The 18,402-nt window shown below is 33.7% G+C and overlaps 1 protein-coding gene across 1 annotated transcript in view; it reads left to right on the forward strand.

Moving 5' to 3' along the window:
* The first annotated feature begins 2,189 nt into the window (after positions 1 to 2,189).
* Positions 2,190 to 18,402, forward strand: part of LOC131668536 (homocysteine-responsive endoplasmic reticulum-resident ubiquitin-like domain member 2 protein) — a 306,905-nt gene continuing 290,692 nt past the window's right edge. The window contains exon 1 of the mRNA XM_058942820.1: positions 2,190 to 2,402. The gene's annotated coding sequence lies outside the window, so the exon portion shown is untranslated. The remainder of the gene's footprint in view (positions 2,403 to 18,402) is intronic.

Raw genomic sequence — 18,402 nt, forward strand, 5'->3', positions numbered from 1 at the left:
ATTCCACGAAGCGGCTTTTGTCTCGACCTACCTTAAGGTGCCGGTTTTAACACGTTTTTCTGAATTTATTGCTCTGAATTAATTGAATTCTCTTTTTGTTACGACTTTTTTATGTTGACTTCTTTCTTTTATATTATTAATGAGTTTTTAAGAAAAATCTAGAAATATCTGTTAATCGTTTCAATCAACTTTTTCTTTATGTTCACGGAAGCCTGTTTCCCTTTTTGTGGGATTCTTATTTCAATTTTTTTTTTAAATATACCACGTTCACTTCACTTCACTTCTTAATTACTACTCTTTACTTACGTGTAATCTGAAATCTTTTACACTCGTCTTTCGAAAAAGAAAAAAAAACGAAGAGTTTAGCGTGCTGGGTGCCCACAACCTGTTATAGTAGTTAGTTTTATTTATATATAGGCACTTATATAAATATATAATTAAGGGACACAAGATTATTAACTGAGCTCTTTATTATTAACTCTTAAATATAAATATAGGCTTAAGAAACACTGCGCACACTGTTAAGTTACAATTGAACTAGAAGAAACTCTTAAAAATTTTCTCAAAGACTAAACGTTGCTTTCGTAATCAGCGTTAAGCAGAGAGTGAGAGAGAGCATTTTATTCTCTCCCTCCGAGCCGCGCCAAAACCGAGCCGCTAGAAGGTGGCGCCTCCAGTGGTGGTCACGACGTACTTTCTCACCATGTTATAAGTTTAAAGCACTCTGAGAAGTGAAAACTAAAAGAAAACTGAAAATAAAAAAAAAACGGTCCTGCTGCCCTGAGAAGATCGAGGCTCTATAGAGAGAGAGATCAAGGCGCACGATGAGTATAGTACGCACTTCACTTTCGCTTTCCCGCAGCCATTACATATTTGTGTTCTTCGTTTTGCTTTCCATCATATTCAAAAACTTATGGCTGTTTCTAAAAAGCCGCAAAAATTCAGAGCAGACGATAGCCGCGATATGGCTGTTACGTCTTACGCAACGGCTGCAAATTGACTTTAGTTACTCAACCGCGACTGTCTCTTTTCGGTCAACGTGTAAGCGCTTTATCACGGGTACGAGACTAAACTAGAGCAGGCTGGCAATCTAACTAAAGCACCGATCAGAAAGGTAACAGTTAAATAAAATTACCTGTAAATTGACTCGTCCTGAAACTCGTACTACAGAAGCCAGGGATGTATCGTAGCTATATATAGAGTAGGTGTAAGACTTTTCTAATTTATAATAAATGATTCGTAGAAATTTAATTTTAGTATTTATTACTCAACATAAGTGATACAGAGATTTTTGGAGTCTTTCAGAGTAGAATACAGAGTTCTTTCGACAGTTGCTTTCCCACCTCTTTTATAAGACAAAACACATAAAAAGTAGGCTATAAAGAATTAATCCCAGAAGGGGAACGCGCGTCATCAAGAACAAGGTCAGACTTTAATTAACCATTACTCTAATTAAGGGAATTCCCCTTTCATAAAAATTTAAATTTCCCGCTTTTATATGGCCTGACCTGTTCCCGACGTCACATGGCTATTAGCTGAGTGTGGCAGTCTCATGGTTCGACCGTCCGCATCTAGATGGTAACGACCAGCCACGAGCGGCATGAAATATGCTCACTGCATATATAACTCCATATAACGACACAAGCACTTCGAGCGTATGAGGCAGATGTTACCGGCCGTCGAGCCTCATTGACGAGTCCAGCCGGTAGCATCGGGACGAAACGCTTTCTACCTTACCAACCTCCCGAGTGTGAGCCTGGCTACCTCACACTGCGACCAACCTTTTACATGAGACTCCTCGTACACATCTATACATACGCATACTTCTTAATAGCCAAATGAGTATACGTGTTTCGTATAACATACAAAAGTATTTGATTTTCCATCATTTTTTATATATTCAATACTTTTGAAAAAGTGGAGAGGGTGCAATTTTATTCTTCTAGGGTTTCATTTTTTTATCTAATCATTTTCTGAAAATATTTATGTAATTATAAAATTATCGCTTTTGAAAAAAGCTAAGAATTAGCAGTTGATTTTCAATTTTTTAAGCAACTGAAGGGGTGCAATTGAAATAAAGAGCATTTTCAGAATGTTCAAACAGAAATACGCCGACATGTATTATTTATTATTCGTTTTCTTTTATTACGTTGGCATAACTGTAGTTATTATAGGGTAATTTACAAATCATGAAATAATCAATAAATGAGTGACTAGTTCACGGGCTGATCAGTTGTTATAAAATGCCTCAATATTGAATAATAAGTAATAATTTAAAATTAAACAATACTAGTTTTTTCATTTGCATACAAATATTAAATTTATATTTTTTTTCGTAAGTAATTTGAAATTGATAAAATTTAACAGGCTCAGATACTGTTTTGGACTTAATTTCAATAAGCGTGAGTACTTGATTATACTTTTGAAATATTTGGAATATTTCTTCAGTTTTATTGATTATTTATTAAACATATATTTTTTTTTCAAAATTCTTTTTACAAAAATGTTGTTGTATGTATGAAGATTATTTTATTTTATTACAATACACATAGTAATGTATTACTTTTCTGAATTTGAATAATTCAAAAATATTGGGTATTTTTAATTTAAACTGTGACGGTTTTATATATTAAAAATAAGGTTAATGTCACTTTCTATTAGAACTATTTCTAAAATTTTAAAATATTTATTCTTGAATATCACATGAGGTATATCAAATGATCAAAAGTACGTTTAATTGAATAACAACATTGTATTAGTTACTTATAAGTTATCATTGTGATTATTTTGTAAACTTTATACTATTAAAAAATGAATTTATAAATTTATTGATTATTTTCAATGGCACTTACCAATAAAAGTTCAATTATTTGATTGCATTAATAAAGATAACTTGAAAACTTTTGTATTGTACATGTTTTCTTCAAGCAAATATCTAGGATTTGTTAAATGTATTTGAAAATCAGCATACAATCAATTCATCTTAAATAGCTATCAAATTTTTTAGTAAAAATTATTGATATTATGATTTCAAGAAAAGTTAGTTTAAATATGTTACAAATAAATTAATCTTTAATTCTCTTTTGAATAAAAAAAATTAGTTTATCAATCAAATACACTGATTATAACGTATTCAATATTCTTGATAATAAATTCAATTTTTTAAGTAAAGTTGGCCTATTATACAATGATAATTTTATCATAAAATTAAAAATACTATTGTTTTAAAAATTTGCTTATTTCAATAATAAAAAAATTATTTTCATAGTGATTTACAGAAGTACATCTCTAGTTTGCTTATGATTTATTTTAAAAGTATAATTGCAAAAATTGTTGTTAACAATAATATTAATGCATCAAAATTTATCTAGTTCTTCTTTATTCAAAAGAAAAGCTATAGAATTGATAAATGCAGTTACTTAAGTTTGTTTCAATTGCTTATTCTCATTTTTCTTGTAATATTCTTTATCAATGATTTATTTATAAATAACGATTCCAAAAGTGATTATCAATAGTAATCCTTAATTTGATACTTTTGGGTAAATAATAAACTTTAAATATTTAATTGTAAAAATGGCTTTTATGGTTTATATATTTATAAAATTCCATATTTATTATTTCAAAGTATGATTTGACCTTATTGTACTTCTCAAATATAATTTTATTGATGCACTCACTCAAAGAAATCAGAGTAAATAGAAGGTAGAGCTTCTTTTAATTTTGTTGTGGATTCTACATAATAAACGTTTATTTATAATACATCTGCCTCAAAATATATTTATACAATGATAAAAATACAAAGAAGTAGTTGTTCTCCATAAAATTTCTTAGAAAATTGTTCAAAATTGCAAAATTCATATTCCACAGCTGTTATACGTAGATTATAAAGAAGTAAAAATTGGAATTATAAAAGGAAAGAATGTAAAAAACTAAATAAACAAAAATAAAGGAATAAAATAAAGAAATTACAAATTGAATTTTGGTGCTTTTATTCGATAAAAACCTAACCTAATTTACATTAGAAAAAAGCTTACATTAATTAATTTAATATAATTTTTGTTTAAAATATTATAGAATGCTTCAATAGTTCTATCGTTCCATTACCAGTACACATACTTGCCATTAATGTAAAACAGTTTCATGCATTTGACGTTTTGATTTTAGTATTGTGCTTGTGTAGTTTGGATCTGCCATTGTGGTATGACCATACAACAATAGATTTCAAACATTTAATAAAAAACTAGCTCCAATCGTTTAAATTTGATACTTTGAAGCTGAATTGCTCTAGCCAAGTTCTCTTCAAGTCACCAGGTACCAAAATTTTAGTATTATCTTTGAGTGTATCTTGAATGATGAAATTGTTATTCTTGGCTATTTCGATTGACTTATAACCCTTAGGTTACAGATTTTTTTTTAATTTGGCACAATTGTTGTACACATGAAAGTGAGATTTTTTCCAAATTTTGATGACAATACATTAATTAACAATTAAAGAAAAATGATAAAAAATTTTCAAACGGCTATATTTTAAAAACTAATAAAGATATCGAAGTCGGATTTTTTTCAAAAAACTTATATCTTAAAATTTCGAAATAATTATAACAATAAATAATAAAAATATTTTTTCGAAAGTTATTAACTTTTTGTTTAAACAAATGCTAATATCTCAAAAAGTATATTTTGTTTTGAAAAATTCTTGCTTCTGCGTGTTCCTGAGAATTTTTGCTATCGAAATCAATCATAAAATTAAAGGTCCCAACATATTCGAAGGCGTAGCCCTAATTAGAAGAAAACGCCTCAGTGTAAGACCACGAAGACGTCCCTTTGCCGTTGCGACGTACACCGAGGCATTTTCTTTTGATTAGGGCTACGCCTTCCGATATATCGGGCCCTTGAATTTTATGATTGATTTCGCAAGCAAAAATCCTCAGGAACACGCAGGAACAAGAATTAAAAAAAAAAAAATATATTCCTTTTTATTATGTGCCGAGCAGCGGCACACGCCGGCGCCCCCCCGACCGACGGCCGAGTGGTGACAATCGATAGATCGCGCCGTCCGCCGCCGCGCGCAGCACCAGTCAGCCTTTCCACGTCGCGACCTCGCATCTCGTCGTCTCGCTCGTCCGCAGCCGCGTTGTTTGAAAATTTGCTCTTCCAATTGGACAGATATTAAAATAATAAATGCAGGCACTTACTGCAATGACAAGGAATCTAAATAAATATCCAGTATGTCAATACATGAAAGAGAAACTAATAATAATTTTTGGCCGAAACGAGTTAAGTAAAGGTTAAAAAAAACCAATAGTAATCAAACTCTATTAGATATGAATTAGCAGATACACCAATGTAATGGATCTTAAATGTAATATATTTCAATATCTTAAATTGTTAATAACATTGATTTTAAGTTAAGAGTTACAATTTTTTATTTTGAGTTTTCAAAAGATTATTCAAGAACTGAATATCTAAAATAGAAAATTATAACAATTAGTTCAAGATCATTGTTATTAACGACTTAAGATATTGAAAGAATGTTGCATTTAAGCTCCTTTACATTGGTGTGTGCTGATTTTTATCAAATAAAGTTTGATGTTATCTATTTTATTGGTGACGTTATTTTTATGAATAAATTTTGCACATTACAGTAGCGATGGTCGAGAGTTAAGAGCGCATGCGGGTACTTATAGGAATCTAGACGTAAAGGACAGTATTTATGTACTGATAATTTTATTAAGAAATGACAGAGCTCCAGAGAGATGTCTTTACATGGTGAGATCGTGTACAAGACTACCTACGCTTGTCCCTCTCGGGGGCTTACAAACTTGCCGTCGGTGCTAGAAGATATGTACTTATCACTTCTTTTAGGAGCAAGTATGTCTTAGGAATCCAGAGATGCGTGTAGCTTAATTATTTATTTCGGGTGGCGGTTATCTCTACGTATCTATGTTCTGTTTCATTTTCGGCCTAGCGTATATATTCCGCGTACATGTTGTTTGTTTATTACGGCATATCTTATATATTTCTATTAGTACTGCGCTTGGACCGCATGTGCGACGAATACACGTGTATGACATATGATCTTAGAACTATAGGAAATAACTATAAATCGCATGACAGTCCATTTCTTAAGCTGATTCTTGTCCTCAAGAATGTCACAATATATTCACGACCAGTGGTGGAGGCACATTGTGCAGTACAAAAGAGTTACAGACAATACCATTATTAATCAGATCAGAAACAGTTTGAACGTTAAAGCAACAGAAGTAGGTAACTACTCGTATATCGGAAGGGATGCACGATTATAACAACAATGTCCTATAAGACGTCTAAAAATATATTGTAAAATCACAGCTATGTTGCTAAACAACCCTACCTTGTAACCGATATAAATTGCTATAAGCGTGAGTGCTATATATCCAGCGTAGTGCAGGTAATCTACGGCGGTAGCGATATAAGAGTGACGACGTTGTTTCCTTGACAGTAATTCAAGCTCTTCCTCTATTTATTTTGAATTTGACGCTTTTTTGTGTAAATTTTCTGAGTGACGTCGTATATTTAAATTACATATATAAAGAGTTCTTATTTTACAAAACATAGCTTTATACATTCAATAACATTATATATATATATATATATATATATATATATATACTCATTTTACTCATTTTAAAGCTTAGGATATCTACTTTCTGATGCTGTGTGCGCCTTTGCAAAATCCAACATGGCGGCTCCAATATAGCGGCTACAAGAGACAAACTCGTAAACAAAAAATTTTATTTTTCAAATTTTTAGTAATAAATGTTAAAAAAATTAATATTTCATATTTTTTTATGAAAATCTGGCTCATTTACTACAAAAAAGTAACAGAGACCACTTTCGCTAAAATGAAAAATAAAAAAGTTATAATTTTTTGAAAATTTTCAAAAATAAAAAACTTTGCGATTTTTTTACTCAGAAGGAAATGACTTTGGAAAAAAAATTTAAGGAACAAAATTGCTTGAAATTCATCAAAACACAAGCGTGAATTTTTTCGAATTCCTTTGAGCGATTTTTTGTAAAAGATCTTTGGAAGTTTTTTAATTTTTCAAACAATCCGATAAATCCAAAAAGCAAAAAATAAAAATTCGCTTCGGCCGCTATGTTCACTTTATCAATTTTTTTCTCGAAATCTATGGACTTTAGAAAAAAATTCATAAGAACAAAAATGTCTTAGAATCATTCGAGAAACATCTTAAAATTTTTTCAGAATTTTTGGAGACATTTTTGAAAATTCCATTTCCCAAGTTTCCCGAAAAATCAAAAATTGTCTCAAAAAATTCTGAAAAAATTTGAGAATGTTCCTCGAGCGATTCTAAGGCATTTTTGTTTTTATGAATTTTTTTCTAAAGACCATAGATTTTGAGAAAAAAGTTGATGAAGATTGAAAAAAAAAAAATTCGTTTTTTCCGCCATTTTGTAAAGAAGCGATGGTTCAAGGTAAACAAAAAAATTCCCTGTTAAACTTCAAATCCCATGATCACCTTTGATCACGGTCGCAAGGTGATATCTTCACCGTAACACTTCGAAAAAAAATCCTAAAAATTTTTTTTTTTCGAAAATTTAGGTGTTTTTATGTTTCAATCGAGCATATCTCTTTTCCTGTGAGTTTTATCATGATTCTGGCAACGGATTCTGAAAGAGCATGCAATTTTACATCAGAATATGTGGTTCAAGAATTTTTTCAACGCCAATTACATAGGAAAAAATCACTTTGAAAACGCGCAAGAAATTTTGACATTTTGGACGTTAATGGGTTAATTTAGTATAGCGAATCGAGAGGAATCTAAATAACCCATTAATTTGTCCCTACGATACATTACTCACCGGCGGTGAGTGGGACTAGAATTTGTAACATTTTTGGTGCGATATAATAACATTGTTTATAAAAATAACGTACCGACACATGAACTTACTTTCAATATCTGAATCGGTCAATTATTTTTGCTATTAGTTTAAACACTCTTACTGTCCTTCGGTATTTAAATCATGATATGAAATACTGAAATCATAAAAAAAAATAGTTTATAGTGTTATGGGGAACATGAATTATTAAAACATTTCATTTAGAGTCTTTTATTAACATAAAAAATACAAATGAACTATTAAAAATAAGTATCACTCATTCAAAACGCTTTATAAAAATAATCATTCATCCATCATTTTCGCTCGCTTTTGTTGCAGCAGTCCGCTATCGGAATCATTTTCACTCACACTCTCTCGCATTCCATTAAAACTATCATCATCGCTATCATCGCTATCATGACCGTCATCCTCGCCACTACTTTCGTCACCAGAATTATCGGGAATAGCTTCGTCATTATCATCTTGCAAGCTGGAAACAACGTTACAGTCATCGTAGTCTATCTCGTTTGTCTCGTTTGTCTCGTCAAAGTTGTCGTTGTTATTATCTATTAAATCTACAATGTCTGCGACTGTTTCAACATTATTACATGTCTGCCCGTGACACCCCCCACAGTACTCCGAGCACCTTAAACCGTGTTTAACGCAACTACATCTTTTGCCGCATCCTTTCTTGCACTTACAACTAATGTCCCGAAGAAAATTTTTAGGAACAAATTCTGTCGGACCGTAGATAGGCTCTAGACGACTATTTTTCAGTGCCCAACCTCAATCTTCAGGATTTAGATCGTTACCCAACCAATACTGAACTTGTAAGTAAACGCGGTAAATGTGCTGGATGGCAGCTGATTCAGTGGGTGGTAGACGAGCTAATTGAAACGATTTATTGCTAGAATTTTTCTTGAAGAGTTTATACCGTAGCTCATTCAAATTTACATCTTTAATTTGTCTACTATACATTGAAGCAATTATTAATAGACCCGAGTTAACAAGATCGGTTTTATTGCAGTTTTTATCATTGAATATCAAAGATTTTGGGAATAGTTCATGCCTATCAGAAAGTAATTTAATAAGCTTATTTTTACCGTAATTAAAGAAGGCTGAGGTCGTATCGCACCCAGTCATGGCATGTATAAAACCCAATAAACATTTTAAATTTGGATATGCAAAACTTTCAGAGGTATACAACGCTTCTTCAACTTTGCCATTACTTGGCTTAAAATGATAAACTTTTTTATTACTATTAGCGAGTAAAGATAAAATAATCAAAATATCTACATCCTCAGTTACTATCACAGCTGGGGTCGTATCTGTTGCCATTTCAATCGCGGTTTCAACGATGAGTCTATCAGCATCTTCATATGCTTGCTTTGTTATGTAACCGGCCTGCTCTAATTTAACGCGTAATTTTTCAATAAACCTTTTTTTATTATTTTCGTTTGCAAAGAAAGATTCCTGAGCGACATCAGCTATCATATTCAATTCGAAATTTATTGTTGTGCAGTATTTTATTTGTCTGCGCTGTCGCTTAATAACTTTCGTAGATTTCCCTTTGGACTCCGGATACCCATCGAAAACTACATAACTATTTTTAGAAAATTTTTTGAGAAATTCTACGTAGCGATTCATTACTTCGTCGTAAGTGACGTCCTTTGGCCATACAACCTTATGCATTAAGAGTCCACCGTAAATCACGTTTATACAATTTTGAGGCATTTCATTGACTGGTAAGAATGATTCGTACAGTTTGCATTTATTTGTTTTACGAAATGAACCGTTTTCAAAGAGAGACAAGGGAAATGTGGACAACTCGAAATCAAAGTAGCTTCATAAATCCGGGTTTTGATTCATTCCAACAATTATTCTTTGATAAATCAAATTGGAATTAATAATTACCTCTTTACCATCTATTTTTACAGCGGAAAGGCTTTCCAAAGAAACGACTCTATTCACTCGTTTAAATTTCAAGTTTCCGAATGTTCCACCCACGATGCTATTCATTAAGTCATAACCGATTTCCGCTGTATTGTGAACGTTCACTTTATCATTCCCCTCTTTGCCGGACGTTATTTACGAAAGGGATTATATGTAATAAAAAATGCTAACATTTTTTCGACATCTGCAGCATCGCGTTCGATTCTACTCGGTCGAGCATCTACGTGTTGCTCTGATGATGCAAAGTTTACATTATAAAAAGATTGGACTACTTCTGTTAGTGCAGCTGAAGATGGCATATTCAAAATGAACTTGGCCAGGACCGCGTCACTTACGCCCCTTCCGCGCGTTAATCCACCCCTAGTCTTCATGCAACGCATCAAGATCTGTTCGATCGCCATGTCACTCCAAATTCCGCAATAATATTTTTCCGAACGTCTAATTGTAAAATACCCCTTATCCACAAACTTTTCAAATTCGGCTGCATCCATTTTGTCTCTAAGTTGGTACATATCTTGTAAATAGATTTGGGAAGACTCAGCGTACTTAAAATACCCTGTCGCGTGAAAAAAGGCAGCATCTTACGGACAGTAGACAAATGTAGTTCCCAATTACCGGATCTCTCGGCTTCGATGAATTGTTTAACTAAGGTAACTGAATCATAATAAAGTCCCCAAAATTTAGCAGTAGGTCCCCTTTTTTTCAAATTTTCCAGATGATTAACAAATTTATCATGAATTTTTATAAAATCTTCATTTTCAACCGTAGATAATATATCGTCAATATTATCAAGCATTTCTGTGATTAAATTATCTTCATTTTGCGTTAACTCTAAAGAAGAATGAATTATTCGACCCAGAGCCAAATGAGCAAGTGTGTGTCCTCTTACGGCTCGACTATAAGCATGACCATCTAAAATTTTGTCTACTGAGTTTTCGGCGTAAATTTTCGTAAACAGATCTCTGATACCGCTGCCTTTTGTAAAAAATTCAATAGATTTTAAATAAGAAAAAAGTAAATGCAGCCCGCCCAACCTCACGTGCACGTGTGAAAGCTCGCCTCTATCCCGACAAACTAGCAAAATTTGCTTAGATTTACGAAATTGTGGCTCGTCAAATGTAACAAAAATATCCTTTTGACCCAACAGAATACGTTTGTCTTCAGCTATTCGCAAGGCAGTGTATAGAGTTTCATAATTGCTTGGTGGATTGTTAATGAATGGGAGAAATCGAACTTTACTTTTCTCGTATGGTTGATGTTGGGTTATAGTCTCCATAAATCCATTCCACCCTTTGAAATCATTCGGATATTTAATTCTATCAAACAACCACAGTAAATCTGTGGCGCGTAATTTAACTACGCGATTAACTTCTACAAATTTATTCAAATCGACAACTTCCACGTTCTTTAATACCTTTTGACATGCGTCTTTTGAAATATATTGTAAAGCGATTTTACCAAATTTTCCGACGTCGATTGATTTTGGTAATTTTGCCAATCGTGGCACACGTTCAACTGAAGTAACTACATTACCAGGTGTGAGAATCTCTATGCCGCCTTCTACGTGAAAAGTATTTCGTCCGTCAATTGTCCGTACGTCGTGGTCAGCATTGTTAAATACCATCTGAATGTAAGCGTCGCTATAAATATCGGATTTTTCCTCACTTCCCAGATAATTCAACAACGAAGCTTGAAATAATCTAATTTCATCATAAGATGCACTAATGCCTGCTGCGTTCAAAGTCTGTATGAGTTCTCGAGAGTCATACAGTTTATCAAACATAGCGCCGAGGCCGATCATGATAGGTGATAGATATGATCTTGGACGAGTAGCAGAGATAATCATATGTGCTATAGTTACAATTAACGGCTCAAAATCAAGAGGCTTACGTTTGCTCTTTAGAATAATTTCTTCTAATAAAACGCGTAGAGAATTGGGTATATCAGCATTAACTTGATCAAGAAAATTTTCCGGCGCAGGATAAGTATGCGTATCGTAAACTTGTTTTCGAATATCTTGAAAAATTACTTTTCTGGCTGATTTACAAATACTTTCACGCTCTTTCTCTTCATTCAGTGTTTTTTGTTTTGCATACCAACTTTCAGTTAACATCTTTGCGCCGGCGTCGATGAAAGTGATAATATGACCACATTTCGAAGGATGTATGACAATATCATTACCGAAAAATGTGTACAAATGTTCTTTCAAATATTTCATGCCTACGTCACGGTCACCATCAAAATGTTGCAAGATAGTTTTTAAACAAAATTGACATTCTTCTCGATGTTCCATCATGTACGACGCTATAAATTGAGCAACTTTAGCAGTATGAGACTCTTCTGCCGAAGTCTGAGTGTTAGTCTCATAGTGAAATTGTTGTAAGCAAGATTTATGATATCTAGCTTGAACTTCAACTAAATTTGATACAGATTCGATACGACGTAATACTTGTACAGTTAATTCACTTTTTAATATACCACATCTCTCAATTATTGATTGCTGAAATTCGGGAACGGTTACATAGGAGACTTTCTCACGACGTTGAATAGGCTTTTTTACTTGTTGATGAATAAAATCTTTCGACGCGTCTTTTCCGCAAAAGAAGCAAAGATTGATGTAATCGAACGGAACTGATAACGTCGAGCGTGTGCCATGCGAAGGTGCGGCTTTATTTTTTTCTTTTTCAACCTTTCGTATGTATTGGTCGATTTTTTCTTGCTTAGTATACGACTTTGCGCAGTTTTCATGAACGGTGATAGACTTATTGCGCTTAATATTGTCATGCCGGTTATCATCTCGTTTTTTACTTGCCTCCAGAACTCTCTTCAACGCCTCATCTTTGACCTCGCGAACTTTGGATTGCGGAAGAATTGGTTTGTCACATAGTATACAAATGTTCTGCTCCGAAACTGCATTGTCAGCTCGATCGTCAGCCATCGTGCGCTGTACTAGAACGGAACCAATTAATTTATTTACAAACTGTATTACAATTATTTAAACGTATGTTATTTTCCTACAATGAATGACACATATTATATAAGATCCCGAATTTGACCGTTCGTAAAAATATCAAAACATGACTTAGTTTTATCGGCCTAAACATGAATAAATGAGTATTTGATCGCCGCATTAAAAAGAGTCATTCAAAATTACAATTGCACGACAAAATATCTGAGAATACATGAAACTACATATAATATTCCATTCCAAATAATTGACCAAACGATTCAACTCTTACCCACGCTACGAACTATCTCTCAATAGAATGTGCATGTCCAGACCCCCTGTGGCGACGGCTTTAGGTAGATGGCTAGCCAGGTAGACGAACCCGCACGGAGAGAGCGACCGATGCTACCTTACAGCTTGGCTTGGTTTGGCTTGTCTATGAGAACACTCTGGAATAAAATTTGACAATTCAGAAAATTGATTCGCAATTTAAAAATTATAATGTCGGAATACAAGTATCTATCTTCAAATTGCGATCAACACAAATATAATGTAAATCCATTGGAGCATTTCTATTATTCGCGACTGCATGATAGTTTGCCAAATGAGTACGACAGTTAAAGTCGAATTGCTTCGCGCACATTACAATTGAACTGAAAGGTACTTACTTTTTATAATGTAACAGAGTAAATATTCAAGTCAACTTGATATCGATGTTTGAATAAACACGCGATTAGCAAGGACGCCGCAACGTATGATGCCGTAACATAGAAGCACAAATTGTTAGAACACGTGTCTCCCGCCAAACTCCAAACTATATTGACCCTCCGTGGCCGCACATCTGGCTATAGCTCCGTGCCATAGAGCAGGTAACAACTTTCACCTGGCAACTGATGCGCCATCTTTCTTCTCCACAACAGAGTCCCTCAATATTGCCGGAAAATTTCGAATTGGAGTTATTGAAAAAATAATATATATGATATACGTTGATTACTATTTTTATGACACTTTTTCAGCGCCTTATTAGAAGGTAAAATTATGAACAATTATTTTTCCAAACCCATTGTACATGTTTTTCAACGGTCTGATAATAATTGTCTTGATTTAAATACCGAAGGACCGTAAGAGTGTATGAACTAATAGCAAAAATAATTGACCGACTCAGATATTGAAAGTAAGTTCATGTGTCGGTACGTTATTTTTATAAACAATGTTATTATATCGCACCAAAAATGTTACAAATTCTAGTCCCACTCACCGCCGGTGAGTAATGTATCGTAGGGACAAATTAATGGGTTATTTAGATTCCTCTCGATTCGCTATACTAAATTAAAAAAAAAAACGTCAAAATCGGATGAAAACAAACGGAGATAAGTTCAATTTAAGAGCGCGCAACGATTTTTAGCTCGCCGACTCATTTTTCTGGCTGAGCGCCGAGGTTCCCCCACCGCCGCGCCTCGGCCGTCGGCGAGCGAATTTTGCGTGCGTCGCTTCTCCTTTGTGATTTATTTGAAAGAAATGTAGCAGGGTCGAGTATTGAATCTTCATGTTCGTGGCAAGTGCAAGCCCACAGGAAAACGAGTAAATTTTTTTCATCGCGAAATTGTTGTGTAACCGCGTACACGTGCTTGACTTTGAGAGTCCATAACTTTGGATACAATGATCGGAATCGAACGTTTAAAGCGCCAAAAGTTTCCTTTTTCCAAGCACTTTCCGAGGAATTTTCAAGCTTTCCATTCGAGTCAACTACTGTGGCTCTATTCATTTTGCAATTAAGGCGAAAATTGAATTTTTCAAAGAAAACGTCGCACGGGGTGGTTAATAATTAAAAATCATACATTAAATTACGGAATTAAGTAGTTGAAAGCTCTAACAATGATGACAAAAATTGGCGACAATGTCATCGGCCGGCTTGTCATCTCTATTTTGCGTTAAAAATATCGCCTTTTTGAAAGAAAATTTACTTAACTAATACGATAAGTCGAGAACTAAAAAAGATAGCGATGTCGTTCTTTCACGGATTTGATCGTTGAAAAAAGGCGTTTTCAGAAAGTGTAATATGTTATAGGTTCGTCGGAATTGTCAATTCGATTTTCGATTGCGAAAAATAGGCCGTTTTTTCGTGTTTTTTTTTTTTTTTTTTATTCGGCCGCTGCGCCGGACGGTAATGCAATTTTTCAACTTTGAAATACACCATTTTGTAGGAAATTTCCCGCTCTACAACTTTGCTTATTACATGTTTTAACGAATACTTGATATTTCACGAGTAATATGCAGAAACGTGATGAAAAACAGGCCATTTTTGCGTGTTTTCACCTTCTCCGATTTTTGGTGCAAAAAGCTCCGCAAAAAAAAAGGCGCTGGGTATCAGATAATGTTTCTGACATTATTCTTGAGCGATTCCAACAATAATCTCGGAGTTGGCTCTTACATCCATGTTCTCGAAGTTTCTCTGCTAACCCTACTGGACTACGTGTATTTTTAACGGTTTGTGCATTCAAAAATCGCATTTTTAATTTTTTTTTCTCGTTGGTTACATTCAGCACTACTGAGCCATATAAATCTGTGAAGAAAGAATGTAATATAAGAGATACTAATTAATAAATTGATATAAATAATAGTGTGCATTTACCTCGTTGTGTCGATTTTTTCGTTCAAAAATGTGTACATGCAGTAAGCATTAAGAATTTGCTTCTCAGGAGGTAACATTAGCGATGCATCTCTTACAACACGTTTTGCTACAGCTTCAATACCATCGCACGGCCCTTTTCCATGACTTGTTGGAAAAAAATTGTATGATTCAATTTTTAAGCCGAAATCTGTTTCATGTGCACAAATATTGCTGAAATTGTTTCTGTAAATTAAAAAAAAACATTACTACAGATCATAATGTTTTAATAAATTATTATAAATGGAAAACTATCAAAGAATCACAAACTTGTTCTTATGTTGTGATGGAGCGCCATCTGAAAAGTATATCATCTTTTTTATCCACGGAAAGCGTTGTTTTATAATTTCTATGACCTTTTCTTGAAAAATATTAACAACATATGCATCGTGCTTCAAGTAATCACTTACTACACAGAAGCTTTGATGTTTTAGATCACCATTGTTGTCTCTGTAGTATAATACGAAAGGGTGTAATGTTGCTTGTGAATTATTGTAGTAAAAGGCCTGAGTAGAATTTTGGGCTATAAAAGAATAATTCTCAGCGAAATCCATCATTAGTAATCCTGTGTCATATGCTAGGCTGTTTTTCGCATATTCGCAATAATTCTTCTGACTTTCACTTACATAATGGTGTTTTCTCAAATTCCAAATATCTTCGATGAACTGATCGTAAAAGCTATCAACGTACGAGGTGTGTACAAAAAGTAACGAGAATTTTTAAATTTCGCGGGTTTGGAGAGTCCGCTTGTATAAAATTTTTTTTTATTATGTTGGTACACATGCCCCTGAAGTACGATAAAATTTTCAGCAATATTCATTGCTTACTTTTTAAGTGGCAGCCGCTAACGTTAGACGTGTTTTTCGAGCTCGGCGATTTTCGTTTGTGAAAAAAAATGGATCAAAGAATTTGTATTAAATTTTGAGTAAAAAATGAAATAAAGTGTAGTAAAGTTTGTCAAATGTTAACAAAGGCATATAGTGAGTCTGTTATGAGTAAAGCAAGGATTTATGAGTGGTATAAGCGTTTCCAAGATGGCCACGAAAACGTTGAAGATGACGAACGACCCGGACGCCCAAGCACATCAACAACCGATGAAAACGTGAAAAAAGTGAAAGAAATGGTTATGAACGATCGCCGAATCACAATCAAAGAAGTCGCTGATGATGTTGGCATATCAGTTGGCTCATGCCATCAAATTTTTTCGAATGTTTTGGGTATGGAACGTGTGACAGCAAAATTCGTTCCAAAATTGTTGAATTTCGAACAAAAACAGCGGCGAATGGAAGTTGCTCAGGAGTCGCTAAATGAAGTCAATAAGGATACAGAACTACTAAAACGTGTTATAACAGGTGACGAAACATGGGTTTACGGATATGATGTCGAAACTAAGGCTCAATCGTCCCAGTGGAGGCATTCTGGATCGCCAAGACCGAAAAAGGCTCGACAAGTGCGGTCGAATGTGAAGGTTATGCTCACTGTGTTCTTCGATTTTAATGGCATAGTGCATTATGAATTCTTGCCACAAGGTCAAACAATCAATAAGCAGTACTACCTACAAGTTCAACGTCGTTTGCGTGAAGCAATCCGAAAAAAAACGCCCGGATTTGTGGCAAAACAATTCATGGCTTTTGCACCACGATAATGCGCCTGCTCACACTTCATTGCTTGTTCGTGAATTTTTGGCCAAAAACGAAACTGTAACGATGCCTCAGTCTCCATATTCGCCAGATATGGCTCCATGTGACTTTTTTCTATTTCCAAAAATAAAGAGAACTTTAAAAGGCCGTCGTTTTACAAGCATAGATGACATTAAAAGCGAATCGCTGAAAGAGCTAAAAGCTATTACAAAGATCGAGTTTCAAAAGTGTTTCGAGGATTGGAAAAAGCGTTGGCATAAGTGTATTGTATCCGAAGGAGACTACTTTGAAGGCGACAACATTAATGTAGATGAATAAATAAATATTTTTTTCATAAAACGAAAATTCTCGTTATTTTTTGAACACACCTCGTATTCTGTAAATTCACGAAGAGTCACTCTACTATTAGCTTCAGTTTCATCGTTATTTTTAGATTCAATATTAGCTGATGTCCAGTTGAAGTATGTGATAGTACCACTTGATTTAATTAAATCCTTACTTTTCAAAAAATTCCGAATAGCTTCTGGACCTGGACATTTAGAACATTCATGGAGCATACAACCGACATTTTCCACTGAATATACGCACAAATCCAATAATTTTCTATATTCTAAAGTAAGACAACATGCTCTACATTTCAATTTTGCATTCTGATGCTCGCTACAAACGCAAACAGTATGAGTTCCTGGACCTCCAGCAAATTTGCAGTCCTTGGATTTTATACTAGCAAAAAACGAAAATCCAGGAATTTTTTCATACTGTTACAAGTGATCTTCAATCCATTTATTGTACAATTCTTTCAAGGTGTAGAGCAGGAGTTTACTTGAACCCATTTCTTTTTGTTTGGTTTTTCAATTATATACAGATACACATTCCTTTGCACCAGGAATTACAGTGGAATTTTTTCTATAAAAGTCTTCAACAGATTCCATAAATTCTTCCGAATAATGAAGGTATTTTTTACGTTTCGGCTTTTCCAGAACACCTAAAAGTTGTTAAATCAGTATTTATTAAAATTAAGAAAAAATATTAATGTTCTTGCCATCAATACATTTAAAAGCTACTTAGAATATTATAATCAATTAATTGTTCATAATTGAAATAAAATGATTTGATTCATAAAGAATAAAAAAACTGTTATACATTATAATTATAGGGAAAATTTACCATGACTTTGTCGAAGTAAGTTAGCTTTTCTGACCATATAACTACTGCATTCTACATGTTGCTTGATATCTGTGTACCTCCAATGAGTTGGAAATAAAGTTAGAAGTTTAATTTTTTCAGAAGGTATTGTTTGATTGTTATAAACA

The sequence above is a fragment of the Phymastichus coffea genome, unplaced genomic scaffold (genome assembly GCF_024137745.1).
Source record: "Phymastichus coffea isolate CEN01 unplaced genomic scaffold, Cenicafe_Pcof_1.1 PCOF00006, whole genome shotgun sequence".
Classification (NCBI taxonomy): domain Eukaryota; kingdom Metazoa; phylum Arthropoda; class Insecta; order Hymenoptera; family Eulophidae; genus Phymastichus; species Phymastichus coffea.